Below are 14,247 nucleotides of genomic sequence, written 5' to 3' on the forward strand. Positions count from 1 at the left end.
TAAGCCAAAAAGGTAAAATTTATGTTTTATTTTCTATTTTTTCCCACTGGAATAGACTGCACACTTAACTGTACACTTTGGTAAACTGTTCAAATTAATCCCAATGATTATATTTAAGGTAAAGAGCTATTTGCTGAGTATTTAGCAGCCCACTAAGATCATTGATCTCATTGACATCATGGCTCAGTTTCCAGAGTGAGATTGATAATTAACAATGTAGATTAGTTGCTACAGGCAAGATCTTTGTGTGTTGATATGCTGTCTTTCAGCTCTCTTTTTAAGAGTGCTAATCAGATTTGCATACTTTTTTCATCGTGAAGACTTTTATTGCTGTCTATAAACTTTGAAAATATCTTGAGCATAGCAGCAACTTTGCTCAATTGTTCAGTCTTAGTTCCTTTACACTTTAATTGTTAAATGAAAGCAGTATTGCTGAACAGAAACTACATATCTCAATTTGAAGAAAAGGAAAGACTTCTATGCTGAAAGTAGCCAAAACTGAAATAATGTAAAAGATTTATAATCAAATGGAATGAAGCTGCTTTGTGATTGAAGCTTTAAAAAGGATGGCAACTAGAATTATTCAATATGAAGGTCAAGCTCAAGAAGCAGTGTTCACTTTTTAAAACAAATTTCTAGTTGACATGGCAAATACAAATACAGCACTATACAAGGGCAAGGGGAGGGGAGTGTCACAAGAAGCCCTACGCTGTGTTTATAATCACAGCTGGCAATGTTTACCTAACTTCTAATCCAGTTAGTCAACCACTATATCTCTATGTGAGCAAGATGATGTGGATTATTGAAAATATTCCATATGCCAAAATAAAGCCAACAGGCTCATGAGAAATAGTTTTGGCTAGGTTTATTTGATTTGGCAGAAAACAAAGAAATGACAGCAAGATTTGAGTCGTAGTTTGAGACTTAGTTTTCCTACAAAAATATGCCAATTAATGTATTTTATTAGTACATTACAATGATTCCAGTATAATTTTTCATTTTTCATGGCATAGCCAAGCATGGCTCAAGTATCTATAGTGGCTTAGGACAGATTGCAAAATGCATAGACCCTCTGATGACTGAGACAGCTTCAGGTTCTGCCAGACCACCAGGCAGAGATATAGCTACAGAATACATTATTGTATGCCCAGAGAAGGAATCAGTAATAGAGAAAGAGAGAGAATAATGGGATATCCCTGAAGATGGTCAAAGCACATTGATTCAAGTGATATTGAATGATCAAAGCTAGGAGGTGTGCAGCATTCCAGGAAGTCTACCATAACATAAGAGGGTTCATGGGCTGTAGGCAAATCCCAGGGATGGACATTACTGGTAAGACAAAGAAGTCCCCGGTCCTATAGAGATCTAAGTAACGGGCTGTAGAAGAGGAAAAACCTTTTTCCCCCTACCCATTTTAGGTTCATTGGCTGGGACCTGTGAATTAGACTGACAAAAGATAAAATAGCAAGAGAAAAGCAAACAATTTGATTAACATGTGCCCCATATATACACATCAAGCAACAGACACTAAATGATGTGAAACTCAAAGGGATAGTTAAAATGTGGGCTTATATAACATCTTAACAAAATAAAAATAAATATTTAGAGAAGTGGCAAAACAAAGGAAAGGGACTTTGAGTTTCTAGGAAAGTAAATTTGGGGAAGGTAAATACATGGGGGAAACTAACGGAAGATAAGGGCTAGTTAGTAACATTTGTTATGAAGATTCATCTTGGGGTGTCCCTAGGCTGCTGAGGGTCTAGAGTTGTCTGTGATGATTAATTTCAATTTTTCTTGGTTGAGTGGTGAGGGGAGACACCTTTACAAATTTATGTCCTGCTTTTAGGCAAATAAGTTCAGGGCAGAGAGCTTTTGTATCTTGGTATCTGCTTCTTCCCAATTGCTTTTGCCTCAAGAAAATCCTTATGTCAAGGTGCCACATTTTGGGGTGGTATGTTCTGCTACTCTTCAAGGTGTATTAACAAGCCTCAAGGAAATAGCAGAAGCCTATTTTCAGAATAGAGGCATCTGGTTTACACTAGACTAGCAGAAAGGTCACTCACAGCTGAGAGATGGGCTAGAAAGACTTCATTACCTCCTGATTAAGGACAGGATTAAGGACAGGATTGGTCCTCCACTGTAGACTGAGGTTAATCAGTGAAGTTATGGTGTGATTAAGGACAAAAAAAGTGAGACAGGGTCAGTGACATTCAGAGCCAGGGAATGAAATTCAAGAATTCAGAGTAAAGTCAAGCAAAGGGTGCCTTTAATTTGTTGGAAGTCATTATCTGGTATTTCATGAAAAAGGTGTGAATGCTTTGAACATACGTAGAGGGCAGCCTTTTCACCTGCATCACTCAATTGCATTGCCTCTTACCAGCTCATGGACAATTAAGGTGTCATTTTTCTCCCTTTTTTAAATCTTTTTTTTTCCATCATTACTAGATCATTTCCATCAGTATGCACACATGTGGCAATATCCCACTTTGACACAACTCTCCTTCGATGTTAAATCTTTTTGAGATATTTTTAACTTCCTTTGCTCCCCATTTAGCAAAACTGCTTTAAACCCCTCAATACTCACTGTCTTTACTTCATCACCTTCTGTTATCTCTTGAACTCACACTAGTCAGGTTTTTTTGCAGTCACTCCGTTGAAGTAACTCTTGACAAGCTTACCAATGATTTCCATGTTCCTAAATCCCACACTCAATTCTCAGTCCTCATATTATTTTCCTATAAGCTGCATTTGACATAATTTGATCATTTACTCCTTGGCTTCTGTCTCCTTCCCTTTTGGCTGCTGTTTCTTGGCATACTTTGCTTGATCATCCTTATCCTCCAGATATCTTGAATGTTGGAACCCCTGGTGGCTGAGTTCTAGAATGTTTTCCTTATATTTTCTTATTGCAAGGTATGTGACTTTCTGCCTGAGGACTTTCTCTGGCCACAGGAGTGTGCTCCACCTGTAACTCGGATGTGCTGCCACTGAAATTTAGTACCGTTAGATCAGCCCTTAATCAATAATTGACAGAAATTAGTGGAAAAATATCCCGACTTCTTTACTGCTTGGGAGAGATGACATTAGGACATGTTCTATAGTTTCTTGGAATTCTCCTTCAGCTGGATTGAGCTTCAGTTGCACACAGAAGTAACCTTTTTGTTTATTAATGCACGCTGTATTGGCTTTCTTCCCTTTTCTGTCTCACTTCTCTATTTTCCAGTTGGTGCTTCCTGGGGTCATTTCTTGTTTAAACTTGGGCATTTAAACTTGGACATTAAACAGATTCTGAGACAGAGATGTGTGTGCAAGAGGTTTATTGAGGAGTGATCTCAGGAATGACATTAGTAAGGTTGTGAGAGAAGCAGGACTGGTCACAGGGAGAAGCCGAACTACAATGCAAAAGAACCATTGGTATTAGCTTACTCCGTGGGGAGCTTTATAACTAGGATGTCCTTCAGAGTTAAGGCAAAACGGTCAGGGGCTTGTATCTTGCATAGAACAGTCATTGTATGCAACTTGTCCCTGGGAAGGGGCTATAACCTAGACAAGATAGCTCTTATTGGCTAAGGGCAATTTTCAGAGAAGGATTCAGCTGTGAGCCATCAGCAGCAATACTCCTGACAACCGGGAAAATGAGCAAGAAGGGATGCTAATGGATCGCCAAAATTCACTACGTTTGATCCCTGTGATGCTTGAATTTAATTGTTTCATATGTTATGTTTGCTCATCTGGGAAAAGCTCCTTTCAGGATTCTGATTGCTCTCTGTGGTATTATAAAAAATGTATTTGGCTTTTTAGCAATGGGTTTGCCACCAGAACACAGGTGTCATGAAAAGCACACCTAAAAGCCAAAATGGGAAAGGAAAAGGCTCATATCAGCATCATCGTCATTGGACATCAAGATTCAGGCAAGCCCACCACTACTGGCCATCTGATAGACAAAAGAACCACTGAAAACTTTGAGAAGGATACTGCTGAGATGGGAAAGGGCTTTTTCAAGTATGCCTGGGTCTTACATAAACTGAAAGCTGAGTGTGAATGTGGTGTCACCATTAATATCTCCCCATGGAAATTTGAAATGAGCAAGTACTACATGACTTACCGATGCCCCAAGACATAGAAACTTTATCAAAAACATGATTAGAGGCACATCTTAGGCTGACTATGCTGTCCTGATGCTTGCTGCTGGTGTTGGTGAATTTGAAGCTAGTATCTCCAAGAATAGGCAAACCTATAAGCATGCCCTTCTGGCTTATACACTGGGTGTGAAACAATTAATTATTTGTGTTAACAAAATGGATTCCACTGAGCCACCCTACAGACAGAAGAAATATGAAGAAATTATTAAGGAATTCTGCACTTACATTAAGAAAATTGGCCGCATTCTTGGAAGAAGTGGCATAGGTACAAAAAAGAAAAAAGAAAACAAAATTGGCTAGAACTCTAACACAGAAGCACGTGTGCCAAGTTCTGGTTGGAATGGTGACAATATGGTGGAACCAAGTGCTTAGCATGCCTTGGATCTAGGAATGAAAAGTCACCTGTAAAGATGGCAATGATAATAGAATCATGCTGCTTGAAGCTCTGGACTGCATCCTATCACCAACTTGTCCAACTGACAAGCCCTTTCATCTGCCTCTCCAGAATGTCTACAAAATTGGTTGTATTGTTACTGTCCCTGGTGGCCAAACGGAGGCTAGTATTCTCAAACCTGGCATGGTGGTCACCTTTGCTCCAGTCAATGTTACAAATGAAGTGAAGTCTGTTGAAATGCACCATAAAGCTTTGAGTGAAGTTCTTTCTGGTGACAATTTGGGCTTCAATGTCTAGAATTTGTCTTTTAAGATGTTCATCATGGCAACATTGCAGGTGACAGCAAACATAATCAACCAATTGGCTTCACTGCTCAGGTGATTATCCTGAACCATCCAGGTTAAGTCAATGCTGGCTGTGACCCTGTACTAGATTGTCACACAGCTCACATTGCTCGCAAGTTTGCCAAGCTGAAGGAAATGATTGATTGCTGTTCTGATAAGAACCTGGAAGATGACCCTATATCCTGGCAAGCCCACGTGTGTTGAGAGCTTCTCTGACTCTTGATTGTTTTGCTCTTTGTGATATGAGACAGACAGTTGCTGTGGATGTCATCAAAGCAGTGGACCAGATTGCTGTTGGAGCTGGCAAGGTCACCAAATATTCCCAGAAAGCTCAGAAGCCTAAATGCATATTATCTCTAATACCTGCCACCCCAGTCTTAATCAGTGGTAGAAGAATGGTCCCAGAACTGTTTGTTTCAGTTGACCATTTAATAGTAAAAGACTGGTCAGTGATAACGATGCATCATAAAACCTTCAAAATAAAAGGAGAACGTTTTGTGGACCATCTTGGGGTTTCCTTATTTTTATTTTTATTTTTTACATGTGGCAGTTTTAACTTATTAGTTTTTAAAATCAGTACTTTTTATTTTCTTCTTTCTGACTTTTATTTTTTAAGTTCAGAAAGTATATGTGTGGATTTGTTACATGGGTGAAGTGTGTGTCATGGGGATTTGATGTACAGATTATTTTCTCCCCCAGGTAATGACCATAGTACCAGACAGGTAGTTTTTGATTCTCATCCTCCTCCCACCCTCCACCTTAAGTAGGCCCAAGTGTCTATTGTCTATTGTCCCCTTCTTTGTGTCCATATGTACTCAATATTTAGCTTCCACTTGTAAGTCAGAACATGCAGCATTTGGTTTTCTGTTCTTTTGTTAGTTCATTCGGAATAATGGCCTCCAGCTCTATTGATGTCAATGCAAAGGACATGATTTTGTTCTTCTTTATGGCAATGTAGAATTCTGTGGTATACATGTATCACATTTTCTTTATTCAGTCCACCACTGATGGTTATATAAGTTGCTTTCATGTCTTTGCTATTGTGAATAGTGCTGGGATGAACATATGCATGCATGTGTCTTTATGGTAGAACAATTTAATATTCCTTTGGGTTTATACCCAGCAATAGAATTGCTGGATCAAATGTATTTCTATATTAAATTCTTTGAGAAATTTCCAATTGCTTTCCACAGTGGCTAAAATAATGTACATTCCAACTAGTGGTATATAAATGTTCCCTTTTCTCTGCAACCTTGCCAGCACCTGTTATTTTTAGAGTTTTTAATAATAGCCGTTCTGACTGGTATGAAATGGTATCACATTGTGGTTTTGATTTGCATTGCTCTAATGATTAGCGATGTTGAGCATGTTTTCATATGCTTGTTGGCTGCATCTATTTTGTCTTTTGAGAAGTATCTGTTCATGTCCTTTGCCCATTTTTTAATGGGGTTGTTTTTCGCTTGTTAATTTAAGTTCCTTATAGATTCTGAATATTAGACCTTTGTCAGATGCATAGTTTACAAATATTTTATCCCATTCTGTAGGTTGTATGTTTATTCTATTGATAGTTTCTTTTGTTGTTCAGAAGCTCTTTAGTTTAATTAGGTCCCACTTGTCAATGTTTTTTTGTATTGCTTTTGTTGTCTGAATCATGAAATCTTTGCCAGGGCCTATGTCCAAATGATACTTCCTAGATTCTCTTCTAGGTTTTTCGTGGTTTTAGGTATTACATTTAAGTGTTTAATCCATCTCGAGTTGATTTTTACATATGTTGAAAGGAAGGAATCCAGGTTCAATCTTCTGCATGTGGCTAGCCAGTTATCCCAGTACCATTTATTGAATGGTCCTTTCCCCATTGCTTGTTTTTGTCAGCTTTGTTGAAGATCAGATGATTGTAGGTGTGTGGCTTTATTTCAGGGTTCTCTAACCTGTTCCATTGGTCTGTGTGTCTATTTTTGTGCCACTGCCATGCCATGTTGTTTGCTGTATCCTTGTAGTATAGTTTGAAGTCTGGTTGGGTGATGACTCCAGCTTTGTTCCTTTTGCTTAGGATTGCTTTGGCTAGTCAGGCTCTTTTTTCATTCCTTATAAATTTTAGAGTGTGTGTGTGGTTTTTTTTTTTTCTAATTCTGTGAAAAATGTCACTGGTAGTTTGATAGGAATAGCATTGAATCTGTGAATTGCTTTGGGCACTATGACCATTTTAACAATATTGATTGTTCCTATCCATGAGCTGGAATGTTTTTCCATTTGTTTATGTCATGTATGATTTATTTCAGCACTGTTTTATAATTCTTGCTGTAGAAATATTTCACCTTCCTGGTTAGCTGTATTCATAGGTATTTTATTCTTTTTGTGGCTATTGTGAATGGGATTACTTTCTTGATTTTCCCTAAGCTTGGTGCATTGATTTTGTATCCTGAAACTTTGCTGAAGTTGTTTATCAGATCGAGGTGCCTTTGGGCAGAGACTATGGGGTTTCCCGGTATAGAATCATGTGATATGGGAAGAGAGATAATATGACTTCCTTTCTTTCTTCCTATTTAGTTGCCTTTTATTTCTTTCTCTTGCCTGATGGCTCTGGCTAGGACTTTCAGCACTATCTTGAACAGGCGTGGTGAGAGTGGGCATCCTTGTCTTGTTCTGGTTCTCAAGGGAAATGCTTTCAGCTTTTGCCCGTTCAGTATGATGTTGGCTGTGGGTTTGTTATAGATGGCTCTTATTCTGAGGTATATCACTTTGATGTCTAGTTTGTTGAGGGTTTCTAACATGAAAGGATGTTGAATTTATTAGTATTGAAAGCCTTTATGGCATCTGTTGAGATGATTATGTGCTTTTGGTTTTAGTTCTATTTATGTAAAATCAGTACTTTCAATGGAAACAACTTGACCAAAAATATGTCACAGAATTTTGAGACCCATAAAACAAACTTTAATGAGAAAAATATATATATATTATAGATATTTATCTAATATATAAATATATTTTATATATTTATATAATATATTTAGCTAATATAAATATATAATATATTTATCTATAAATAAATTTGTATATAAATATTTATATTATCTAAATATATATTTTTATTTATTTCAAATATATTTAGTTTATATAAATATATATTTAGTTTATATAAATTTATTTATATACATGTATTTATTTTATATAAATATAGATATATTTTATATAATAAACATTAATTTTCTATAAATATATAAAAGTTTTAGATAAATAAATATACACATTAATTTTATATTATATACATAAAGATTAACAAAATAGACCACCAGCCAGACTAATAATAAAGAAAAGAGAGAAGAATCAAATAGACACAATAAAAATTAAAAAGGGGATATCACCACTGATCCCACAGAAATACAAACTACCATCAGAGAATACTACAAATACCTCTATGCAAATAAATTTGAAAATCTGGAAGAAATGGATGAATTCCTGGACACATAGACCCTCCCAAGACTAAACCAGGAAGAAGTCAAATCCCTGAATAGACCAATAACGAGCTCTGAAATTGAGGCAGTAATTAATAGCCTACAAACCAAAAAAAGCCCAGGACCAGACAGATTCACAGCCAAATTGTACCAGAAGTACAAAAAAGGTACCATTCCTTCTGAAATTATTCCAAACAATAGAAAAAGAGAGACTCCTCCCTAACTCATTTTATGAGGCCAGCCTTATCCTGATACTAAAACCTGGCAGAGACACAACAAAAATAGAAAATTTCAGGCCGGTATCCCTGTTGAACATCAATGCGAAAATCTTCAATAAAAGACTGGCAAACTGAATCCAGCAGCACATTAAAAAGCTGATCCACCACAATCAAGTCAGCTTCATCCTTGGGATGCAAGGCTGGTTTAATATACGCAAATCAATAAATGTAATTGATCACATAAACAGAACTAATGACAAAAACCACATGATTATTTCAATAGATGCAGAAAAGGCATTAGCTATACTTCAATGCCTCTTCATGCTAAAAACACTCAATAAACTAGGTATTGATGGAACATATCTCAAAATACTAAGAGCTATTCGTAACAAACCTACAGCCAATATCATACTGAGTGGGCAAAAGCTGGAAGCATTCCCTTTGAAAACTGGAAGACGACAAGGATGCCCTTTCTCTCCATGCCCTCTCTCTCCACTCCTATTCAACATATTATTGGACGTTCTGTCCAGCACAATCAGGCAAGAGAAAAAAATAAAGGTATTCAAATCGGAAGAGAGGAAGTCAAATTGTCTCTGTTTGCAGATGACATGATTGTACATTTAGAAAACCCCATCATCTCAGCCCGAAAACTCCTTAAGCTGATAAGCAACTTCAGCAAAGTCTCAGGATACAAAATCAATGTGCAAAAATCACAAGCATTCCTATACACCAATAATAGACAGAGAGCCAAATCATGAGTGAACTCCCATTCACAATTGCTACAAAGATAATAAAACACCTAGGAATACAACTTACAAGGGATGTGAAGGGCCTCTTCAAAAAGAACTAGAAACCACTGCTCAAGGAAATCAGAGAAGACACAAACAAACGGAAAAATGTTCCATGCACATGAAAGAATCAGTATCATGAAAATGGCCATACTGCCCAAAGTAATTCATAAATTCAATGCTATTCCCATCAAGCTACTATTGACTTTCTTCACAGAATTAGAAAAAACTACTTTAAAATTCATATGGAAACAAAAAAGAGCCCATATAGCCAAGACAATCCTAAGCAAAAAGAACAAAGCAAGAGGCATCACACTACCTGACTTCAAACTATACTACAAGGCTACAGTAACCAAAACAGCATGGTACTGGTACCAAAACAGGGATATAGACCAATAGTACAGAACAGAGGCCTCAGAAATAACACCACACATCTACAACCATCTGATCTTTGACAAACCTGACAAAAACAAGCAATGGGGAAAGGATTCCCTATTTAATAAATTATGTTCGGAAAACTGGCTAGCCACAAGCAGAAAACTGAAACTGGACCCCTTCCTTATACCTTATACAAAAATTAACTGACGATAGATTAAAGAATTAAATGTAAGACCTAAAACCATTTTAACCCTAGAAGAAAACCTAGGCAATACCATTCAGGACATAGGCATGGGCAAAGACTTCATGACTAAAACACCAAAAGCAAGGGCAACAAAAGCCAAAATAGACAAATGCGATTGAATTAAACTAAAGAGCTTCTGCACACCAAAAGAAACTATCATCAGAGTGAACAGGCAACCTACAGAATGGGAGAAAATGTTTGCAATCTATCCATCTGACAAAGGTCTAACATCCAGAATCTACAAGGAACTTAAACAAATTTACAAGAAAAAAACAACCTCATCAAAAAGTGGGCAAAGGATATGAACAGACACTTCTCAAAAGAAGACATCTATGCAGCCAACAAACACATGGAAAAAAGCTCATCATCACTGGTCATTAGAGAAATGCAAATCAAAATCACAATGAGATACCATCTCACGCCAGTTAGAATGGCAATCAGTAAATGATGCTAATCCAGATGCTGGAGAAGATGTGGAGAAATAGTAATGCTTTTACACTGTTGGTGGGAGTGTAAATTAGTTCAACCACTGTGGAAGACAGTGTGGCAATTCCTCAGGGATCTAGAACCAGAAATACCATTTGACCCAACAATCCCATTACTGGGTATATACTCAAAGGCTTATAAATCATTCTACCATAAAGACACATGCACACATATGTTTATTGCAGCACTATTCACAATAGCAAAGACTTGGAACCAACCCAAATGCCCATCAATAATAGACTGGATAAAGAAAATGTGACACATATACACCATGGAATACTATGCAGCCATAAAAAAGAATGGGTTCATGTCCTTTGCAGGGACATGGATGAAGCTGGAAACCATCATTCTCAGCAAAATAACACAGGACCAGAAAACCAAACACCTTATGTTCTCACTCATAAGTGGGAGTTGAACAATGAGAACACATGGGCACAGGGAGGGGAATATCACACACTGGGGCCTGTCAAGGGGTAGGGGGCAAGAGGACGGAGAGCAATAGGAGAAATACCTAAGGTAGATGACAGGTTGATGGGTGCAACAAACCACCATGGCACATGTATACCCACGTAACAAACCTGCATGTTCTGCACATGTATCCCAGAACTTAAAGTATAAATATATATATATATATATATATATATATATATATTTATATTTATCAACTGATTCAAAGAAAAGAACAAGATAAAGGAATTGGGCATGGATTAGCATAGAGAAGAGATGCGTAAGGGACTTCTACATTATGGCTTTCAAATTTTTGATAATGAAGTTGTTAACCAGTTGGACAAAAAACAGAAGGGAGTTAAAATTAAAATTAGAAAAATTTCACTTTGGCCACAGGGTGTATTTTTTTTTATTTTTATTTTTACATAACATTCTTCTGTTCATTCACCAATCATTTTTGTAGCCTCCATTTTAGTCTGAGCTATTCCAAGGTGCTGAAGTTTTTCAATGTTGAGCAGTCAGGGTCTCAGATTCTACCGGGCTTGAAGCTGGATGGAGCTGGATGTCAAGATTATAAAATGCCAAGAAAAGGCCATTGAAACTCATTAAAGAGTCTCTTTGCATTGTTAAAATAAATAAATAAATAAATAAATAAATAAATAAGTTTTATATAAATAAATATACATATTAATTCTATATAAATATATTATATATTTATTTATGAAAATATATTTTAAATATATTATATAGATATGAATTTATGTAAATAAATATATATCATACAATATATATTTTTGTATAATACGTCATTTAATATATTTGATCTTTGTACTCAGTTCTTGGCACAGATCATTGGCATTTCCTGAGTGATAGTAGTGCCTTTTTTATTCATAATGAGTCCCTTTTAACATCATCTGAGTTTATACTAATGAAGTGACTAAGCATGGGATCCCAAATAGCTTTAGGTAGGGGGTTAGTCACTAGAAAGACAAAAACTCATGATTAGAGGGTTAGAATTTTCAGTCCCATCTCCTAACATCTGGGGAGGGAATGGAGGCTGAGTTTGAGTTCTGTAAGAACTCTTGGACAATAGGATTCAGAGAGCTTTGGAGTTGTTGAACACATTGAAATGCTAGGAGAATGGTGCATTCATAATGGGAATGGAAGCTCCATATCCCCTCCCCCATAACTTGCCCCATGTATTTCTTCCAGTTAGCTATTTCCATTTTTTAGCCTTCATAATAAACCAGTACACCTAACTAAACTATTATCTTGAGTTCTGTGGGTTGTTCTACTCAATTATCAAACCTGAGGAGGTATTTGGAGTTGTGGAAACTCCTGAATTTATAGCCAGTTGGTCAGAAGTATAGGTGGTTCTTAGGACTTGTAACTGGTATCTGAAGTTGGGGAAGTCTTGTGGGACTAAGCCCTTAACCTGTTGTTTATGTGCTAACTCTGGGAGTTAGTTTCAGAATTAACCTGAATTACTGGACATCCAGTTGGTGTCAGAGAATTGGTTATTGGTGTCAGAATAAAACATGTACACATTTGGTTTCAGAAGTGATGTTGGAGAAAACACCACCAAGGTCTTGTCCTTTTCTCTTGGAAAACATAAAAAAAAGAAGTTTAGTGGTATCAGTTCTTGTTGCTATAGCTGTCTTGAGGCCAAAACGGATGCTCTTAATCCCTCTTTTTTCATATTTGCTAAATTCCCTTTACACCAGTTAGTACCCCTATTGATCCAGGGGGCTTACCTGGTGAGATGACCCATACTCTCTTCAATGGACTGAATCGTGTTCCTCCAAAATTCGTAAGTTGAAGTCCTAACCCCAGTCACTTGTGTGACTGTATTTTAACATAGGGCCTTCAGGAGGTAATTAAAATGAAATGAGGTCATAAGCATAGGGCCTGATATGGTTTGGCTATGTGTCCCCACCCAAATCTCATGTCTAATTGTAATCCCCACATGGGAGGTGATTGAATCATGGGGCAGACTTCCTCCTTGCTGTTCTTGTGATAGAGTTCTCATGAGATCTGTTTGATTGAAAGTGTGTAGCACTTCCCCCTTCACACTCTCTCACTTGCTTGGATGTGTGAAGACGTGCTCACTTCCTTTTTGCCTTCTGCCATGATTGTAAGTTTCAGAGGCCTCCTGGTCACACTTCCTGCTAAGCCTGTGAAACTGTGAGTCAAACCTCTTTTCTTCATAAATTACCCAGTCTCGGGTAGTTCCTTATAGCAATGGAGAACAGACTAATACAGGGCCCTAATCTGATAAGATTGCTCGCCCTATAAGAAGAGGAAGAGAGGAGATTTCTTTCACTTTTCATGCACTTACACCAACGAAAAGATATGTGAGAACAAAGAGGCTGTCTGCAAGCCAGAAGGGAAGCCCTTACCAGAAACTAAACTTTTTCAGACCTTGACCTGGGAGTTCTAGCCTCGAGAATTATGAGGAAATAAATTTTTGTTGTTTAAGCCATCTAGACTGTGATATTTTGTTAATACAGCTCAAGAAGACTAAAACACTCTCATCCCCAAGGGTTCTGAGTCCCATGTTACTGTCTTAGTCCATCTGTGCTAGTATAACAAAATACAAGAGACTGGGTAATTCATAATAAACAGAAATTAATTTTTTTACAGTTTTGGAGGCTAGGAAGTCCAAAGATCAAGGTGGTGGCATACAGTGTCTGCTGAGGGCTTTCTTGCTGATCCTCCCATGGTGGGAGGTGGAAGGGCAAAAAAGGGGATGAATGCTGTGTCCTCACATATTAGAATAGCAGAAGAGCAAGAACGGGCCTAAGCTAGTTCCCTCCAACCCTTTTATTATCCATTTGTGAGGGCAAAGCTCTCAGCTCTCATGACTTAATCACCTATCCAAAGGCCCCATCTCAATACCATGACAATGGGGATTAAATTTCAATGTGAATTTTGGAGGAGACACATTTAAGCCATAGCAGTCAATATGCCTTTCTCAGGTCATGGCTTCTGCCCTTGCCCGTTTACTACAATATTGGGCAGAAGAGTACAAATAGACAATGGATAAATAGAATCCCAAATGTGTTCTTCCCTGTTCCCATTATGTAATAGCTATCTTATCTCCTCCAGGTTATCAAAGTCAAATACCCCTGCCAATATGGTGACTAATTTTTTTGCTTGTTGGTCTCTTGGTTCTCGGAGCCTAAAGTTACCAGAGGGCAGCTGTAACTTAAAGTTAATAAGGATTTTTACTATATCCCTGGTTTAAGCATATCCTCCCTTGGAACCAGGATTTCTAGACCCCCGAAAATTTCTATGTCCTAATCCCTAGTCACTGTGACTATGTTACATTACATGGCAAATGGAACTTTACAG

The 14,247-nt window shown here is 37.4% G+C and overlaps 1 pseudogene; it reads left to right on the forward strand.

Annotated features, from left to right (window-relative positions):
* Positions 1-3,850: 3,850 nt before the first annotated feature.
* Positions 3,851-13,696, forward strand: LOC129475362 (elongation factor 1-alpha 1-like; annotated as a pseudogene).
* Positions 13,697-14,247: the final 551 nt, after the last annotated feature.

This window comes from Symphalangus syndactylus, chromosome X (genome assembly GCF_028878055.3).
Source record: "Symphalangus syndactylus isolate Jambi chromosome X, NHGRI_mSymSyn1-v2.1_pri, whole genome shotgun sequence".
NCBI classification, from domain to species: Eukaryota; Metazoa; Chordata; class Mammalia; order Primates; family Hylobatidae; genus Symphalangus; species Symphalangus syndactylus.